Consider the following 21,087-nt stretch of genomic DNA (forward strand, 5'->3'; position numbering starts at 1 on the left):
GGATTGATTGATTGATTGTAGGGTTTAACGCGCCGACGCAGCGCAGGCGATGAGCCGCGCCGTAGTGGAGGGCTCCGGATTAATTTTGACCACCTGGGGATCTTTAACGTGCGCCGAAATCATTAGCAAGACAGAATAAGGACCACATTAGATTGGGTGAAAAGTGAAACTGATGAGGCTAAGGCGTGTAAGGTATCAAATGAAAGGTCCGGATTAACGGAATCACGCGGGGTAAATAAAAAAATGCTTTGTGATTGTAGTCATCAGGCAGTGATAATGAGTCATAGATTGGGTTAAAATTCAAAATGACGCTACGAGGGCATGTGGGGAATCAAATTCAAGGTCTTGATGTGGGGAATCATTCGGGACCAAAATGCGTTATGGATATATCATGACGTAGTCACGGTAAGTCATAGATTCGGTTAAAATTCAAGTTCATGACGCTAGGGCGTTTGGCGTATGAAATTAAAGGTCTCGATGAGGGTAATCACGTGCTTCCTGATTATTGTCATGACATAGTCAAAATGGGTCATAAATTAGGTTAAAATTCACAATGATACCACTGGGTGTGCAGGGCACCAAATTGAAAGTTCCGATAAGGGAAATCACGTGGGACAAAAATGTGGCAGGGCTATATCATGAGATAGTCATGGTTAGTTATTGATTGGTTTAACATTAAAATTGATTCCGCTAGGATGTGATGGGTATCAAATTAATGGTCTTGATGAGCGGAATCACGTGGGAGAAATACAAAACTCATTCCTGGTTATAACCATGACATTGTCATGGCGAGTCTTATATTAGGTGAGTGTTAAGTAACCCCGCTAGGGCGTGTAGGGTATCAAATTTACGGTCATGACGAGGGGAATCAGGTGGTACAAATGAAAAAAGGCTTCGTAGTTCGAATCATGAGATAGTCATTATGAGTCATAGATTGGGTTAAATTCAAGGTGAGGCCGCTGAAGCATCTCGGGCATCAAATTGAAGGTTCCAGCTAGGGGAATCACGTCGGACACTTAAATAATACGTCCTGGTTACAGTCATTAGAGTCACGGTTAGTTTGACTGGTATGAATTCCATCTGACCCTGCTAGGGTGTGGGGTATCAAATTAAAGGTCTCGTCGAGGGGGATCACGTGGGACAAATATAAAAATGCTTTCTGGTAATAATTATGAGGATATACCAAAAGGTATATAGCAAAAGGTACACACTGACACTGACACTCACACGCTCACTCACTCACTCACACTCACTCACTCACACTCACTGACTCACACTCACTCACACTCACTCTCTCCCACTCACACTCACTCTCTCACACTCACACTCTCTCACACTAACACTCACACTCACACTCTCGCTCTCACTCACACTCTCACTCACACTCACACTCACACTCACCATCTCACTCACACTCTCACTCTCACTCACACTCTCAGTCTCATTCTGACTCACACTCTCACTCTCACTCACACTTCCACTCACACCCTCACTCACACTCTCAATCTCACTCTCTCACTCTCACTCACACTCACACTCTCACTCACACTCACACTCTCACACTCTCATTCTCACACTCTCACACTCTCACGCTCTCGCACTCTCGCACTCTCGCACTCTCACTCTCACACTCTCACTCACACTCACACCCTCACTCTCACTCACACTCTCAGACTCTCACTCACACTCACACTCTCACTCTCACACTCACTCTCACTCTCTAAATCTCACTCTCTCAATCTCACATTCTCACTCTCACACTCTCTCACACACTCTCTCACTCTTACTCTCTCACTCTCATACTCTCACTCTCACTCTCTGTCTCTCACACTCTCACTCACTGTCTCACACTCTCACTCTCACACTCACACTCTCTCTCACACTCACTCTCACACTCACAGTCACACTCACACACACTCATCACAACACTCACACACTCACACTCTCACGCTCACACTCACAATCACACTCTCACTCTCATTCACACTCACTCTCACTCTCACTCTCACTCACTCACACTCTCACTCTCACTCACACTCTCAGTCTCACTCACACTCACACTCTCACTCACACTGTCACTCACACTCACACTCTCCCTCACACTCACACTATCACTATCACTCACGCTCACACTCACACTTGCACTCACACTCACACTCTCACTCTCACTCTCACTAACACTCACACACACTCTCTCACTCACACTCTCACTCTCACTCTCACTCACAATCACACTCACACTCACACTCTCACTCTCACTCTCACTCACACTCTCACTCTCACTCTCACACTCACTCTTACTCACACTCTCCACTCACTCTCACTCTCACACTCTCACTCTCACTTTCTCCCTCTCACTCTCTCAATCTCGCACTCTCTCACTCTCTCACACTCTCACACTCACTCTCTCACTTTCTCACTCTCACTCTCTCACACCCTCACTCTCACACTCTCTCTCACTCACTCACTCTCATTCTCTGACTGACTTTCACTCTCACTCACTCTCAGTCTCTCACTCACACTCTCACTCTCACTCTCTCTCACTCACACTCTCTCACCCCCCACTCTCACTCTGCCACCCTCACACTCTCTCACTCTCACACTCTCTCTCTCTCACTCTCTCCCTCTCACTCTCACACTTTCTCACTCTCTCACTCTCACTCTCTCTCGCTCACTCTCTATCTCACACACTCTCTCAAACACACACACACAAACTCACACGTGCATGCTGGAAGTTAACAGCTGGGTATGGTGGCGGTCATTGCTTACAACAACAGCGTGGTGTTTTTCCGAGCTACGAGAGCTCATCCCACCTAGCAAATGCTAATAAAAACTAATACAAGTGCCTCAGCAAACAACGAGGCACTTTTTTGTTTGTCCCACGTGATTTCCCTTCTCGAGACCCTCAATTTGATACCCCCAAATCTTTAGCGCCACACCACTCTGCATTTTCACCCAATCTGAGACAATTTATGACTGCCATGTTACACGGTTCGCCATTTTCGATATTTTTCTTATTTCTTTTTTAGATTTTTACATTTAGTTTTTTCAACTCTCTACATTTACGCTTTTATAATGATTACAGGTTGAACTTCTGTGATATCTGCATTTTTGTGTATATGCAGGGCGTTACAAGATCATGCGGAGATAGGGGGAGGGGTGTACTCGGCAAAGAATGCTACGCAATAAAACAGCAAAGGTATATCCATGAACGCCTCGCGCTTCAGAGATTTGCGGGGACAGTTCGCTATGACACAAGGCGTTTTTTCAAGATGCAGAGCAAGAATGCACGGAACCGTAACCTTCAACAGCTTCTACATTAATGAACGGAGCAGTGAGCGCACGTCCCCTCACCCAATCTTGCTTGTTTCGACCTGGAGACCCAGCACACCATCGAGCCTGGACTAACTCTGTCATGAACACTAACACGGAGCCTACATAAAGAGTTTGGTATCCAATATATACGTACAATTGCTTCCAACCAGCGCTACTCTTCATGGGCAGCAGGTATAGCTGTATTAAATCTGCAACGAAAATTGTTTCCGACCTCACAGGAGCTACGGTGTCATGACGTGGCGAATGCAAGAGTTTGAGCTCACGAATTTGCACCCGTATTATTTTTACCACGCGTGAATTTGAAAACACTGACTGCTAATGAAACAGAGTCCATCTGACCCAAGTAAATTCCTAGCATGAGAGAGTTGTGAGGTCATTTGAGTTCTGAATTCATTTTGAGTTTTCAGCCCATTTTGAGTTCTGAGTTTATTTTGAGTTTTGAGTACATTTTGAGTTTTGAGTCCATTTCGAGTTTGAGTACATTTGAGTTTTAAGTACATTTTGAGTTTTGAGTCCATTTTGAGTTTGAGTAAATTTTGAGTTTGAGTCCATTTTGAGTTTGAGCACACTTTGAGTTTGAGTACATTTTGAGTTTTGAGTAAATTTTGAGTTTTGAGTCCATATTGAGTTTGAGTACATTTTGAGTTTTGATTACATTTTGAGTTTGAGTACATTTTGAGTTCTGAGTACATTTTGAGTTTTGAGTCCGAGTGAGTTCTGAGTTTTGCGCTCAATGTGAGTTTGAGTTTGAGTGAGCGCGGATGTGCTGCTCAGCATTGAGTCTGAGTTTGAGTGAGTGGTGATTCGAAAAAAAAATTGTGAGTGAGTTTGAGTGAGCCGCGCCAACTTTGCCGAGGTATGGCTATGACAAACACTCCCAAATAGCGAAAAGTAAGCTGCTTCTACCACTAAAAGGAATAATATACAACCAATGCATCCTGCCGGTGATGACATATGGAGCGGAAACTTCGCCCTAAACATCTAGAAAGCAACCTTTGGCCAGCTGAATGGGCCGTGGAGCGAAGAATGACAGCAGTAGTACTTCAGGACAGAAAACGAGCTTCCTGAATCAGCGAGCAAACCTCAAGTAGATGATGTCGTAGTTCAAATAACGAGAAAGAAATGGACTTCGACAGGTCGTGTAGTACCCGCAAGGACCACCGGTAGACCACCAGTGCAACAGAGTGGTCACCAAGAGGCGGGTCTAGAAGGGAAGGGCCGTATCTCGATGCCAATTGAGGAAGTTCAGTGGCAAAGAATAGACTCGAGCAGCGCAGTACAGGAGCGGTTGGAGGTTATGGGGAAGGATTCGTCTTGCAGTGTATCTACGTCTGCTGCTGCTTTTGCTGCTGCTACTGATTATGTTGATTATGATGATGATGATGATGATTATGATTATGATGAAGATAGGAGGTGGAGGAGGAGAAGGAGGAGTGAGATTCAAATGATGACGTTGATGAGGTGCCCACAAGCCAACTGAAGTGTACTTTCACCGTTTTATCGTAAAGGTGCCATGCAGACTCCCCGTACATACTCTTGCTTTATTAAAGGGGCCACATAACAAATGCAAGCCCTTTTAATGTGGGGAAGATCCGACCCTATACAATTTCCACGAAAAGACTTTCGGGGCCCAGCAAGAAAAAGGGTTTTAAATGTTTGAATTTCAAACTACCTTTTGGCTTCGCGTTAAAACGACGTTGCTAAATCTATATGACCCACTTAAAGAAGACGAAAATAGCGAGTGCGTATACTGGCTTGAATGTCGTCGTTAAGAAGTCAGAATTAGTAAATTTGTGCTAAGTCCTTGTTAGTTGAATAAGGCCGTTTTTGCGCCTGACAACACTATGCTGTCTTAAAGTGTTGGCACGTACATTGTGCTTCGGACATAAAATTAACCAGAATATGGCAAGTTGAGATCACTAAAGCCCTCAGTGCATGGTGAATAAACAGTGAGTTTGATTTTTGGGTCAATACTTTACAGAAGCTAAGCCGCTGGTAACAGTGGCACCCAGTAATCCCGGCGGCGTCACCGCAGCACGGAATGGCACTGGTGGTTTTTTCCTCGCATTTATGATTGATGTCCAGGATTTTTACGTTATTCCACTGCAGATGTTAGTGTTTGTTAGCGTTTATTTAACATTATACCGTTATGGTTTATTTGAAATGATATAAGGGGAATCAGCCATAAAAAAATAGTAGAATAATTTTTGGCATAGTCAGCATCAGTAAATTGCGCAATTTAAACGTACAGCGTAACATAGTGCCGGGACGCAACTTGCCTGTGGGAAGTATTTATTTTGCTTTCCTCTAGATTTCCTCTCTGATTTACGGTCAGTGTAAGGTTGGTATGATTGTGATTGCGATAACCAACATTTCTATTGGAGATTAGCTGTGTGGTTTATTTGCCCTGAGGAATAGCACCAATGTTTATAACAGGCATCACGATTTTAATATTTTGAGCAGTACTTTCTTGTATACAGCCCTTGGTTATTACGCAATTTCGGGTAATAAATACTTCCCCCGTAGCGTTTACAACTTGCAAAGCTACGCTAAAGATTATAGATAATATACTGCCATCACCAAGCGAAAATCCCAAAGAGATACCCCCAAGAAAGGTGGCAAATTTAAATCCAGCCCTCTAGTCAAGCGTCTGCTATGCATTTTTTCAGTACTTAAGATGAAATGAATCAGTGCAAGCTGGGCAGGTTGTTATAAACACTTGCGTAGTAATGCGGAACCGTGACAGGTCGACTTCGAATGCTACGCGCCTACACATCCAATGTTCACAAAAATAATAAAGAGCAAAGTATTAACGTTGTTCATTTCTTACCATACATCCTGCTCCATTTTTAGCAACCCACTTGGTGCCATTTTGCATTTGGCAACTGCACGTGAGAACGGTGTTGTTAATTGTTATGGCCTAAAAAGATCAATAACACATATCAAGGTAAGGCAATGGTAAATGATCATATTTGTATGTTAGAAGTAGCAAGTACGGAGAGGCATAAAATTCTGCGTATGGGAAGAGCCCTGTCAGTGTCACTACTTGCGAGAAATCTAGGGAATGATTCCTTTACGAGTAATATTTTTTATAGTACCCAGACCACACTACCATAAGGACAAGTCGTCTCAGGTTAGTGGTCCTCCTAGAGCCTATCTTTAAGGCCAAAGGTAAATCTGGAGAAAATAAATAATGATCTTTTTCGTGCGTTCTGGTTTTATACCTTTTTAATTAAAAGATGGCAGGCTTGTGGAATCAGGGGTTTTTTCCTCATTTCTTCTAAAGCCGTCATGTTTTCGCCACCCATATTGGGAGCTTGCTGAGTATGCTATTTCACCTCTTATCCTTAAACGTTTGAACAACCACTAACTACTTTGTTTCATTTGTGTAACTGAAGTGGGGTATCGCTCGGTGCCAGCGTTGGGATAACTACCGTAATTACCTGATTCTAACGCGCACCTTTTTTCCGGAAAAATACGTCGAAAAATCGCATGCGCGTTAGAATCGGATACGAATCCGAAACTGCCGAAACAACGGAAATTTCGTCTCGCCCATCGCCATCTCGGCCATCTCAAGATGGCGCCAAAGCTTTAGCAACAATTTTTCGGACGCGGGAAGCATAGGCGTCCAGGCTTTTCTATCGGCGTTCACACAAATCGTCAAATCGTTCCACTTGCGCACTTGATAACAGCAATGGCAGCAGCGGCTCACGCGCGTTCAAAACGAGTGGTCGGCTGAAGCGTGCGCCTCTGGAGAAGATCGCAGGATGGGCGTGCGAGGCGTGGGCCATGATCCCATCGATCATGGTTGAACGTTCGTTATGAAGTGTGGTATCGCGAACGCTCTTGACGGCACCAAGGACGAGATGTTGTGGTCAGCGGTGAGCGACGAGGAGAGAGATGGGTGAGATTACTTAAAGAAATAAATCGCCCGTTTATCTCGCATTCGTTTTTCTTGCTCACAAAGTTTCGTGCGCGTTACAATGGGAAGTGCAAGTTTTTTCGGTTTTTTTGCCAGGAAAATAGGGTGCGCGTTAGAATCGGAGGTGTGTTAGAATCGGATAATTACGGTAATGTTTCAGTCCCTGAAATCACCTGTTCATGCAGGGCGAACAGCAACTCCTCGTTGTTTCGTTGAAATGCAAAGCTGAAACAGGCATCTTGTACAAAAAATTTGTTCATTCACAATATCGTTTGATATGTCAGCGATCCACACGGCATCCGTCACCGTAATTGGTGTCTGGCAAAGAAACTGGACATTAAGTGTACGGATAACCAGTAACAATTTTTTTTCACTGCGAACATTGCCTGCTGAGAAAATAAATGAAGAACTACGCCGTTCACCAGTGACGATTTAAGGTCGCCTGATGAAACTTTTCGTTGTTTGTGGCAGAGAGACGCAAACGGAGCCTTGAATAAAAAATCAAGTGATAAATACATAACACCCGGCAATACCCAATGCATACAATTTCGAAATACTTGCCATGGGAAACGTGAAAAAATACTTCAAACACGTGGGAGGGTCTCAAGAGCCTAACGGGGAAGTTGAACGATGCAACAAATGCAAATCAATAAATGTACAATTTTCACTTAAGGGTCTCTAATATACCGTTGTCCCTGATCGGGGAGCGGTAACTCTCTATGAAATTGTTCCTAATTAGCGTTTGTCTTCAAGGACGTGACCACTAGAATCACGAGGTTTAGCGGGACTGAGCAGCCACTGAAAAACCCGTTCTTTTTACACTTTGACAAGAGTAATAAAATAAATTGCCTGCAGGGATAAGTCTCTGTTCACCTGGGCTTGGTTAATTCCGTACCATCTACGCTTTGGTTACGATTACGGCGCCTACGGTTTGGTTACGGCGCCTTCGCAAAAGCCTTAGAATTGCCGTAACAATGCTGTGGGGTATGATGGTTGTGGTACTTCCTTTACTGCAATCCAAACCTACGAATGAGATGGCCCGTGAAGCGAAGCATACAATTTCGCGGCTTTTATTTTTGTTTTTCCTCAGTCGGCATTTGTTTTAAAGAGTTCCCAGCTTATCTGCACTAACGAATAGTGGACAGCACCGCAATTTTAAGTACGTTAAGCCGAAATTTGTAAAGAATTTTTGGAGCTATTTAAGGGAATGCTTTCGCGCGAATAAATTTTGATGTCTATAAATGCAGCTTAGAGCCATAAAAGGAATATAGATAATGATATATTACGGCAGATTGAATCAAATACGTCAAATTGCGAGAATATTAGGTTTTTCAGCAGCTCCACTAGACCGATAAAACCCATTTCATTGAAAGTACTCCTAAAACCCGCTAGCCCTTGGTGCAAAGACGCTATTTAAAAGCTTATTTTTCTCACGTATTCAAGCTTGGACTTTACCATTTCAAAAACCGAAGAGCAAGTACGGAATGCATTTCCAAAGATTGAATGCGAGCACAAAATTTACAGTAGCCTATACATGGCGCCATAGAAATCCGGCAAAATTATACAGTATTCACGCGATTGCGCAGGACAGTACGTAGGGAACGTTTCAAGAATGATCAATACAGTTTAGAAAAGGGAGCGTAGATTGTCGGTTACGGACGAGCGCGAGCGGTTGCGTAGGCAACGGATGTGTGAGCAGGGTCATGCTGGTTTAAAAAGACACGTTTGTTTGTATTCTTTTTACCAGCTGCGGCTGCTGGTTTTCTGATGGCGGCGAAAAGCCAGAATGCCCAAGTGTCCAGATTTCAGCTCATTGAAAGACCTCTAGGCGGCCTAAATGAACCCGGAACGCTTCTCTACGACACGCCACATAGCCCAGGTGAAGTTTCAGCGGGCTAAACCCCTTATTCACTCAATCATTTTGGGTTCTTCTGCAGGGAAATTAGGTTTGGGCACATCTACAAGGACATGTTAAGTATTAAGCAAGCATAAATGTGTTCATTCATATTAAGCAAAGCGAGCAGTTGTATACTCGAACGAGAAGCGTGTAGAGGTGCACATTGGTTACTGCTGAGCAAACAAGTTCGTAGTAGCTACTGACACGCTGACCCAGAAAGATTGTATGTATTTGCAGACAGGTATGCTGCAAACGAAAGCTAGCATATATACGTCGGAGACGCAAAGGAATGCAGCACGCTGGGGTAGGTCTTTAACCCTCGGACGAAAAGGGATATGTCGAAGTCTACAAGGCGGATCAAGAGGCCGCCAAAGGAGTAAGAGTATTTGACATTTTAGTTGCTGCAGTTGTAAAAGTCTGAACTATCTGGCTTTCTTCAAACATAGACGGTGCCCAGGTTAAAAAAACTGAGTGTTATGGTGATAATAAATATCCCTGCTTTAAAAAACAAGCACTGTTATTTAGAAGCCCGTTACAGCCATGAGTGATGCCCGCGTCAGTTCCACGAACATTGCTTCATTTAATTGGGTTTTTGAGACAGTAGTCCTTCACTTTATGTCCCACTAATACTTTAGGTGACCTTAGCCACGAGCCCAGTCTCCCGAAATTTCTGATCAAAGCACTTACCTGCTTCTGGCCATCCTGTAATAAAAAAGATAACCTGGTCAATGCGTAGCTTGTGAAACAACCTTTTCTACAGTAGAAGTTCCTTTGTTTTCTAGAAATATACACGTCGGTCCGCTTTTTTGGACGATCCTGAAGTAACAGACCAATTCTGCTCAAAAACTATGCGAACCATATCATTCGTTCGAAGCACAGAATCGGTGCTGAAACATTGATTAATGCAATATGCTAGACCCACGCTGTGTATACCTGATGCATAACTAAATTTGCATGCTTTGTTTATTTCTACCGACTTTACATCCTGAAACTACGCTACGTACAATTCAGTATTATTTAAATTGGAGTTCCAATTTCATACAAAAAATTCCAGTCGGTAGATAAAGAACTATGAGAGCGAATTTATTACACTACACAAATTTATTTTCAACAAATTATGCAACAACTAACAATTTACAAAGTTTTAGCGATACAAACTGCAGGTTACAATAGGCAAAATTAAATAAATTAATATTTTATGCAAGGTGGTATTAGCTACGTTTTCGTTCTTTTTGATGCTATTGAATGTTGGACGATGGCGTCGATGAGAGAGCGCCATTTCAAAAGTCTCCAGGTCAGTTCTTCTTCGTCTCCCTTGGAATGGCCTGTATGCAGTTCTCGAAAAAACTTTGACAAGCCGCTCAGAAACTACACGGGGGCGGCCTGAACTCTGGCGGATTTTGTCGGTCGCCTTCCGGTAGCTGTAACCCAGCTGAAGTCCGGCCAACGAACCACGGCTGAGCTCCGGTGGCCGTAGTCCGGCCGCCCTCTGGTGGCTGTCGAATAGCCGGATCTTACGCCTGACGTTTGGCCGTATGATCATAAGCCAGTACACTGGCTCACAGAGGCTGGCTGTTGAATGGCCACGGGAGTGCAGCCGGACATGGCCAAAAGGCCCACATTTGAACACGGGCCCAAAACGTTTGCCAAAAATGGTCGGATAGAAATTCACTGGCCAAGGTCATTCGGCTCGAGTTGGGCTGAATAGTCGTGAGCTGCCTTGGGCAGCACATTTGCGCAGCCGCGTAGACGGAGTCAACCCTCGCCTAGCAATGACGTCACTACGGCGACGTGGCCACATGAACACAGACGCGGCTGGGTACAGACGCCGGTCAAGGCTCAAGAGTGTAGTGAACTTGGGGGCAGCCAGCGATGAGACGGCTACCATCCAACCCCGTGTTTCGCGCCGATGCCTACCGAAACCTAGGAAAATTTAGCGCAATCGGAAGAAGCTACGTGTTTCTCCAGCCTTGCGCCAATTTATTGTAATGGATTTATTCTATTCACCACTTTATTCTAATGGCTCTATTACTCTAAAGGCTTTATTCAAATGGCTTTACTCCCCTTTATTTCACTTTATTTTTATTTTGATGCGCAACATTTTTTCGTAGTAGCGCACAGCAGGGACTGTGTAACGCCCATCATTTCCACGCAAAAAAGACCAGGGGGCCGAGCTGTTCAGGTACAGTCCACATGGGCTCTGAATTTTCTGAGTTTGTGTGGCGATAATTCGACACCCACCTCAAAAAGAAACATTGATTCGAGTGTCTCCAAGAATCTTCTACCTGAGGACGCCAAACTTTGGAAGACAGGAACCCTGGCTGGCTTTTTCCGGCCAGATATTTTATCTCAAGTGGCCCGGCCCAGCTAACGCTATTTCAAACATCGGCGCACCGAAGAACGGCGGTGACGGCTGCCCCAAGCTAAACCGAGTTTAGGCCTAGTGTCCAATGGTTCCGGCCAATGACCCAGGCATGGAATGAGACATGGAAGACCCCGACAACATGGACAACACACATCAGGAAAAAAAGCACTGGAGAAAGACGACTGGGTAAAACAGTGAAGAAGACGGGTCAGGAAGAAAAAGAAAAAAGCCCAATCCATCAACCCCGACGTCGGAAGCCCCAAGCCGGACAACATGTCGACATTAAGGGCCTCAGTTAACCAGCAAAAAAAGACTCCCTTCCCTCTGAAGGATGATTACAAAATCACCATACGCCCAAGGGGAGCACTGAAAATATTTAACATAGAGATTGTTACCCTCACGAGCGGTCACTGAAAAGACGCAACACGGCAGCAAGCGGACAGCTAAAGCCTTCATCCAAACACGCGTAGAGGAAGTGCAGAACATTGCCATCGTAAGTACGGCGGACGAATACGTGGCACGACACATTCGAGGCTTACAATCCCTACGTATATTAGGCAACGAGTGTGAAATCACTGTGTACATCGCTGCCGAGGATGACTAATCCCGTTGAGTAGTACACGGCATTCCACCCGGCAGTACAATCAGCGAACTTGTCGACAATCTCAACGCGCCTGATACGAAATATTAACAGCCCTAATGCTTGGGAAGGTTATCAACGGCCCTAATAACCTTCGCCGGAAAGCGGGTGCCCGGAGGCGTCATCTTCGAACACGCGATGCTCCCCTGCAGCCTGTATCGGCCCACACGCCCCGTATGCTACGTCTGCCACGACGTAGGACATCCCATTTACCTGTGCCCAAAACCGGACACCATGAAATTAGCCGTGTGAGGTCTCTCCAACCCCACGAAGGAACATGTGCGCACACCTCGGTGTGTCCTGTGCAAGGGTGCACAGTCCACGGGCGACAATGGGTGCCCTGAGAGACTTGTCCGGCGCTCACCCCCGTCACCTCTGATGAGCCAACATTAAAGCTGAAGAGGCACCCTCAACAATGACCAGTCACGATCGTTATCGGGACAAGAAACTCCTGTGCGGGACAAGAAACTCCCAACGCGCCTAGGTAGGCGGAGGGTGCTTTTCGTTCATGGAGCACAGTGTAGATGGCGCGGCGATATGGCGCTATTACCCAGCGTTCCCCGTGCTCACCCTGGGCGGGCGTATCGGCGGGACCCTTCCGTTCGCTTTGCCGTCTGCTTTAGCGACGGTGTTGGGCCTGCTTTGGCGCAGCGTCGCTTCCGTTGGGCGCTTACTTCACACCGCTTGATTAACTTGTTCGACAGCACCTCCTGGGTCACCCGGACCCAACGGAATTAAGTGGTCATACGGCAAATGTACGTTAAGGATTGGTTTGCAGGGCGGGAACACAAAATCTAGATACCGCTTACAAACATCTGGCCGCTAGAGAAACGCTGCCTTTTGTGCACTGGTTGTCACGAATGGAACTGCGAATACCAATTCGGTTGTGTTGCAACAGGTATTACAAAACACAAACGGAGCCACAGGTTCCGATAAATGGCGATTATAAAACTTCCTTCAGCTTTCTCGGAATTCTCAAACTTACGAAACTATTTAGTTTAAATCTGTATAAATAGGAATCACTAAGCTCACATGCCAGATTGCTTGGGCGTCTGCGCTTGTGTTGTGCGGTAGCGCTTGTGTTGTGCGCTTGTGTTGTGTTATAGCCCCGAGCTAGCACATCAGGATGCCTAGTTTTCGCTGTCTCACCCTTAGTTTCCGCTGTTAAGACCTATAACAATGTTTCACGTTTTCACCGATAAGTATTTTGGTTTGGCCCCTCTCATCATCATTCATTTCTTGGAGATGGCGGTATTTTTTTCTGTTGAATGCAGCGTTTTATGCTGTTTCATTAAAGTGGCACTGAAGCCTTGTAAACAATGTTTAATCATTTGTGCTAGCTTCTAATCGCAAATAAATATTGTAGGTACATCCTGGGCAGCTTGTAAAGAAGAATCTCGCGAAAATTAAAGCAAAAATGACGTTGATCACTACACAGTACATTGTTAACAAAACAGCCACCCCTATCGCTTCCTTTTTGCGGTACCTTCTCAGTCCCGCATTGAAAATGTTGTTAAAACAAACAATTATCCCCGAACTGAAGCATCCAAACTTACCTAAAATAAATGTACTCAAATGGCACCCTCATTTTTGCTGTAGGGCATCTTGACGGAGCGTTTTTTTTTAGCTCACCTAATGCACGGCGCTCCTGTGATCTAATTGTGCCAGATAATTTCTATTTATCGCAGGACCAATCACAGATCGCGGAACCTTGAGTTCGGCCCAAAGTTCTATCAGGCGACCCTATTTAGTTTACTCCGCGTGTTGTTTCATGAGGACAGGGAGTGCTGCTTGCATCGCGTGCAAAACTTAGTGGAAAATTATCTTCAGCGCGAAGACAACACGAATTTTTGCAAACAGTAGAGAAAGTACGTCAGGCCACGAGTGGTAGCAGTGAACTTTACCTTAACCTCACAAAGCTTGTATGTCAACAGTGTGACGACGGCTCTCTGTTCAAAGCTTGGTTGACATTGTTTCTTTCGAAAAAATGAAGACATTTTATACACCAAACGACGATGAACGAACGCTAAGCTATCAGCACTAAGCACACGTACACACGTAGCAGTTCCGTTTAGTATTCGTTTTAAATAGTTTTAGAGGCTTGATCTTGTTCGCAATCACCGCAGCGTTTGAGCGAATGAAATGGAAAATTGCGAAAACCAGGCAGTTCTGCAGCAACACCTGTCTTATCACGCAGATATAATTTCTTCGTGTCATTGTAACATGAACTAAATTGAAACGGATACGACTCACAGCACACGTGACACTCATAGACGAGAAAGTAGTAACATCCATGGTCGTTGCGGTACGTGCGAGAGTAGATGAATTATAGTACTTGGACCACTTTGACTTCTAGAGTTCTTACATATATTTCTTGAAAATCACTGTTCCCACTCAGTGTGCATCATAGCACACAACGGTATATGGCATCCTGGATGACAGAAAACGCCAGCTTGCCGAACACTCTCTGCAGTTAGTAGCTGCACTTTCCGGGTCAACCCAGTGACGTTCCGTTCTGGTCAGAAAAATGCCCATGTCTAGGTTCAGAACTTTCCTACTTTTAGCACCTTCCCCATGGGTTTTTTAAGAATTTCCTGCACATTTACACGCATTTCTTGCAGTTTATATGTGTTTACCTGGATTGCTGTCGGTTTTGGGCGTTAACCGGCGCCACCTATGTCAACTCTAGGTAGCCTTTTCTACGCCAACGCCGTTCAGAGAATCAGAGCATCAGCATGCACTATATTCGACTGCATCTGCTGCTCGGCAGCATTCTACTATGCATTTCACGTTTTGTACGCCCCACCATGTTTACCTCGCATACTAAAGCTGTAACTCAAAACTGTCCATATGAGAAAAGCAGGCACTGTTGGGTAATTCGGCCTTTTTATTGACATATATTAAGTACTACTCCTATGTAATACCGGATTAAATCAAGACTTAATTCAGCGCACTCGGGCGTTCTCATGTGGGTGAAGAGCGGTGCGCCTTGGCGTAACTTTGAAACCCTTGCAGCAAATCCCTTTGGAGTTGGATCCAGAGCACACTACCATGGTGGCAGCCAGTCTCGCTGGTCAGCCTATTGCGCTAAAAGCGTCCCCAACCAAGAGAACATCCGCTCTGATTCTGCATTTGATCCGAGGTCCCGTTTACGGATATTATTCTCCGCGACTCCTAAAATTCGCTGCATATACTAAAAATTCCCTTTTTCTCTTTTAGGCTAAATACAAACAAAAATAACTGTAAAGTGCAAATTTTCCCCAAGTAACCCCATTTGTTGAACCCGTAAACACGTCGGCCGCGCTCACGATGACGGTAATGGGGCAGAAGATCTCGCATAAAGCCTATAGTGCCGATGAACTGAAAACTGGGCAAGTTCGTATCTTTTTATCTCAGAAGAAACATCGGTAAATCGACGAACGACAGAGAAGAAGACGGCACTGCACAGGCGCCGACTTGCAACGTTAGTTACTGTTCTGAAAAACAAAAAGTTTACACCAAGAATAATCATACCACTCATGTAATAAATAACCATAGTTCAAAGCCATACTATTCCACGCCAGAAAAACTATCAAGACACGGTACTTCGCCCTTTAACATGTCATCCGACGTTTGGATAACGCAAGGGCTGCGTGATCGCCTGATAAAAAACATGTCGGGGGTCTGAGGTCTCGAGACTCGCTGGTTCTTGCTCCTGTACGTAAGTTTATATCACTATCTATAGCGTATATTGTTATAAATACTAGGGTTTCATGTTTATTGTGCACCAAAAACTGTGCATTTCTATAGAACTTACTGGTGTGGTTTACTCAAACTAGATAAAACATATCGCGTGGTTTTCGCTTTGTTCGAAAAGAAGGTAACAGTACATATTCCAACTTTATTATGTATAGCATGTGCCCCAATGCCAGCAACCGTATAGTTACAGTTGAACAAACGTACCTTCCATGCATATGTCTGTAATTCAGTCTTAGGCGGGCACTCTGCGGGTAAGCTAGAGGCCACACGTCCGTCCGCTTGCGCCCAGAAACCTTTAAGATAAAAGCAAGGCCAATGGCCTATTATTCACACTTGACTTTTTAGCTTCAAATGGCAATACCTGACTGGCGCCAAGAAATAGCAAAATAACAACAGTCACACAGAAATTACGCTGCAATGTTCAAAACAATAGTCGGTGTAGGACCTAATGCACAAAAAGCAAGAGTGGTTTTGTTAATTATTCGAAGAATAAGGTTATGCCTATATTTAAGTCAACCAAGACTTGAATGATCACGTCCACAACAGGTTGGCACAAGAATGTACCCCAAATTGAACAACTGTTCTTGATGTAGCCTATACTGATAAACTGGTTGCTTAAAATGATTATGCACCGTCTAGAAGACAGGCATAGCCTGTGACCACTTGCGTGCTGAACGTATTGTCATTTCGCATATCCTGGCGTTTTCTCAAGTTCTCTTCTTTGGTTGGAACGGTACCAACCTCGAGACGAGCTTCTAATAAACGCAAATGCACATGCCAGAGGTTAAAAAACTCTACCACACCCGCTGCCTTCTTCCTGTACGTTCCTTGCACTTCAGACGACGTGAAAGCGTGCGCATAACTAAAGGGTAAGCGGCGCTGATACCTTTTAGTGCGGATATTAGTTGTGCCGTCTTGCTGCTTATTTGCACACTATCTTTTGCCGACCATTTTCGCTTCAGCGTCCATGTCGGGGGACTCCTGCAATCCATTGGTCGTGCCTTCATCACGACCTGCCGGTACCAAACCCCAAACTCCGCCACCAACACATAATAAACCAATGTTCTACAACCACGACGGGAATGGCGTCAAGTGAAATTTTCATCTCTACCTTGTAAAGGACTGGATCTTTACTTTAAAGGCCGAATGATAGATTCAGGGCAAAAGACAGATTGTTGTTGCTTGTCGACTCCTATAATTAGTGTGCCCGCTGGTACAGAACAAAAATTTGTGTTTTTCCCGTTTGTGCGATTAGCGTGGACCACAGTATGTGACCGGAGTATCGATCTTTCAGGGTTGTACTTTTTAGAAAATTTTTTCATGTTGAGCTCTCATACCATAATAGAAATGTACTCCTCATATTAGAAGTACCTAAAACCAGCAGTTTGGCTGCGCTTGGCTGAGCGTTGATATCCCCTGCTAGTCTTTTTCGGTCAGTCAGTGGTGTAATATCAAAATATCTTTTTATACAATATGGCGGCATCGTAGGGAAGAATCCTTAATATTTCATTTGTGCATCTGATTGAATAAAATGTACCAGTAAAACAACTTGCATGCATCAATAATTAAAGTATTTTTGGGGAATGTTTAGTAACACCCCATTGGCTCCGATATGCGTATTCGCAACATTACTGCTAGTTAGGGCAAAATGTTAAAACTACTGTGTTGAGAAACTTATGATATAATACATATCAGCAAAACGCACTTCTATATCTAAAAGTGTACGCGAGACAATCACGAATTTGGCAAACACAATTCCCCATTTTCCCTGGTTAGGGGTAACCCCCCTTAGTGATGCCTTACGCTATGACACAAACTTACTCACGAATTTGAAGTCTATAGGTCCAGCACTGTTAGCTGGGCGTTGATGAATCAGTGAGTCAGTCGGGCACTTCATTTCGTAGGTGTAGATAAACAAGTGATGACGTTGAAGCCGAGAATTTCAAAGGCTGATTTTCATGCCGCACGTCGCGGTAACAAACCACACTATTTGCCATGAGCCGGAAAGCTGGACCTGGGATTTTTGGAATTACACTGCTGACGGGACAAAAAGACCTACATAGTGATGTCATCGCCAAGACATACTGCTGGTTCTAAACGTCTCACATTTTAGGGGTACGTTTCTATCATGTTAACGGAGCTCAATGCTGCTGCAGTTTTCTAAATTGCACCCCAAAGAGAGGGAAAGAGGTAAATTACCTTTTTTACAAATTGCTTTATCTATCGCAGGCGCGCGGACATATCGCACGGGTTTTTGTTGATATATGTAACCGATACAAATCACTAAGAACTGCTTCACAACGTTCCGCCACAACGGCCACGTAGTAGCAAGAGCTAGAAGTTTCGGAAAATTACGTGTTGTTACAGATTCTTCAATAACTATTCAACCCTTTCATGTGTTCAAATTGTTTTTTCTTGATATTCTACCTATACAAATGTCCGTAAACTAGTTTTGGGGATTTTTTATATTACGCCCCCCGGAGGTGGACGTCAGTTCAAGTTTAGCTCGTTCGAATAGCGCACGTCATCCGTTGAGACTTTGTGTAACCACACGCCTCCCGTAGCAGCCCATCTTATCTATTATAAAACTGTAGCTGATGGTTATCCACCATACTTACTGAGATAACCCTTACTATATTTAAGCAATCGTTTGAGCAGTCTACATTGGTAGCAGTTAATTTGTTCCAGGATAGTTCTAATGAAACACGAGCTCCAGCCGTTTCTTATAACAACACGACTTTAGTAGGAGCCCATGAATGGACCGCAGGATGGAGTTTCTAACTGTGTACGACACTATGGTGAACTAATTGCGAGAAATACCGAATAACTAAATACTTCTTATTCTCGTTACTCGTTACTGTCATTAGCGTAGTGGCCCACCCGACCATGACCCCGGTACTACCGCTAGTGATGACATAAAACAAAGGTAGTAACGAAGACCAGATCGCTCAAGACAACAAAGGCGCTTATTTCCAGTTTGAAGTCGGCGCTTGTATGTATGCTTTGCACTCCTGCTCTTTGAATTTTCAGAATCCAGCTGTGCCCCAGACGGTGACGCTGCGCGTGAAATGCGGGTGCGGGATGCTCTGCTAAGCGTGCCGCTACTGAGTAAACAAGCCTTGGGTAAGAATTACCTCTCATAGGCCTGTATAAAAGTATGCCAAAATCGGAAAACCACTCGGCAGTTGTGACCACTCACTTATGGCCCTCTAAATTGGTGTCTTTGTGTACTTCATTAGAGTATACTAAACTTCTGCGTTCCTGCGAGTAATTAGCTTTCTTCTTTTCTGTAGCTCCTGCAGAAACTGGCCCGCCATTATTTTTTGTGTTGTCCTTCTTGGTAGCAAAATGTATAAAAAGCCATTCAGTGAAGAGAAGTCCGGGGTGAGATTTCGCAAAGCCGATAACAAAGGCGATAACATAAAGAACGGATTTTATTACTCGTGAGTTCTAAGAAGTGAAAGTTGGTGAGTGAACAGGGAGGGAAAGTTGCAACGGAAACAGAAAATTGTGTCGACTCACACATTATAATTAACATTGCGAGATTGTTATGCAAGAACTTTAGGAGAGACTTGTGCAGCTTAAGCAGTATCCACATACGTCTTTCAATAATATAACGGGCACTACAAACATGTGATGGTAATATGCTTGACTTCGTTAACAAAATATAGGACGCACTGGATGCCCCTATTCCGAAGGATAAGATACAAGCAGGTTACTGCGGCCTACTCAAGAGCCTAGTAAAAGGACTCTTGATGCGCAGCCACTAACTAGGCGGGAACGTTCGCCTGTAGCTAGAAAGCATAAAAACCGTTCCAGAAGCAGCCAAGTAGACAAGTTTGAACAAATGCTTCCTGAGGACAACTTCATTCCTTGTGAGCCACCCAATGTTTGTGTGAACGTAACAGGATAAAATCAGCTAACCTGGTCAGCCTCGAATTGGAGAATCATTTGCGCTAAATTTGTCGAGGCAGAAGATGTCGGCTAGATTTTTTTTCAATATTGCATGAACCAATTCTGCGCGGCTTCAGTAATACAGTTCGATGTCAGACTTTGCAGAGTCATAATTCTCTGGAACCTCTCAATCTATTACTGTAAAAGGTGACCCTTCTCTTCCTGCCAACAAGACATATTTTAAACTAACTTGAAAAGAACATGCCTTAACCTTCAAAAAATAATGATGTAACGGGCACCACTACCCCTTATTGCCGTAGTGGCTTCTGCAGAAAGCCAATTTTTGCTTGTCTCAGGGCTAAAGCTGGTTTACTAACGCACGCGTCCTTCTTTCTGTAATATCAAACGCCTCTACAATCTCGCGGTATTTTCGTGACCGATGGCTTGATAGTGCCTTCATGTCTTGTGGTACTAGCTCGTAGCCATGCTCCTGGCAGTGCGAAGCAAAAAAGGAAGGCGCAGACTTGCCTAACAGCGCCATATATCCTCTGAGGATGGTGTTGAGGCACGTTCCCGTCTGGCCCACGTATGAGGCCGCACAGGGGAGGGGAATCTGTTACACGACCCCCTTACAGCATAGGACGAACTCGAATTATCCTTTATGCCACAGCCCTTACGCTCAGAAGCCTATATTGCAGCAGCTATCCTCTCAACAGCCGCACATACTCTAGATATTTTCAAAAGAGACAAAAAAATAACCGTGACTCTATATCTGGCAGCAGCATTCTTTAAACCATAGGGCATGCGCTGAACATAAGGCCGCACGACCACCTTTTGTTTCTCTATATATCAATGGCGTTTTCTTCCTGAGCCATTCCCGGTCTTTTTGCTACTCAGAAGCTTGTCACAAGACGCTCGAAGAACGTTGTTAGGGTAATCTGCTGACTGCAGCCTGGTCGCCTGCTCATGGAAGCTCTCCTTGATCGTTAGATCGCATGACTTCATTGTGGCTGAATGCATAACAAAGTACGCAACGCCGTTTTTTACCAGTTTCGAGTTGCTGGAGGACAAGCTCAGAATCGGCTTTGTAGCCAGCGGCTCATACAACCAACACACATGTTGTATCGAGAACCTTAAACGTAATGCCGAACAACTGTAATTCGTCATTGCTTGGAAGTTCCACCGTGAAGCTCAACCCAAAACCATTCTCTCGAAAAACCTTCAGGATGTCGATGCTACACAGACAGCACACTTTGTCTTCCATAAAAACAAGGGAGTCATCAATGTACAGTCGC

The 21,087-nt window shown here is 44.5% G+C and overlaps 2 long non-coding RNA genes across 2 annotated transcripts in view; both read right to left on the reverse strand.

The window, feature by feature from the left end:
* Positions 1-6,258, reverse strand: part of LOC144144086 (uncharacterized) — a 53,775-nt gene extending 47,517 nt beyond the window's left edge. The window contains exon 1 of the long non-coding RNA XR_013317149.1: positions 6,167-6,258. This is a non-coding gene — a long non-coding RNA (uncharacterized LOC144144086). The remainder of the gene's footprint in view (positions 1-6,166) is intronic.
* A 9,843-nt stretch (positions 6,259-16,101) lies between these two features.
* Positions 16,102-21,087, reverse strand: part of LOC144144087 (uncharacterized) — a 36,591-nt gene continuing 31,605 nt past the window's right edge. The window contains exon 3 of the long non-coding RNA XR_013317150.1: positions 16,102-16,191. This is a non-coding gene — a long non-coding RNA (uncharacterized LOC144144087). The remainder of the gene's footprint in view (positions 16,192-21,087) is intronic.

Source organism: Haemaphysalis longicornis, unplaced genomic scaffold (genome assembly GCF_048455015.1).
Source record: "Haemaphysalis longicornis isolate Haplotype H1 unplaced genomic scaffold, Haemaphysalis longicornis Haplotype H1 scaffold_60, whole genome shotgun sequence".
Classification (NCBI taxonomy): domain Eukaryota; kingdom Metazoa; phylum Arthropoda; class Arachnida; order Ixodida; family Ixodidae; genus Haemaphysalis; species Haemaphysalis longicornis.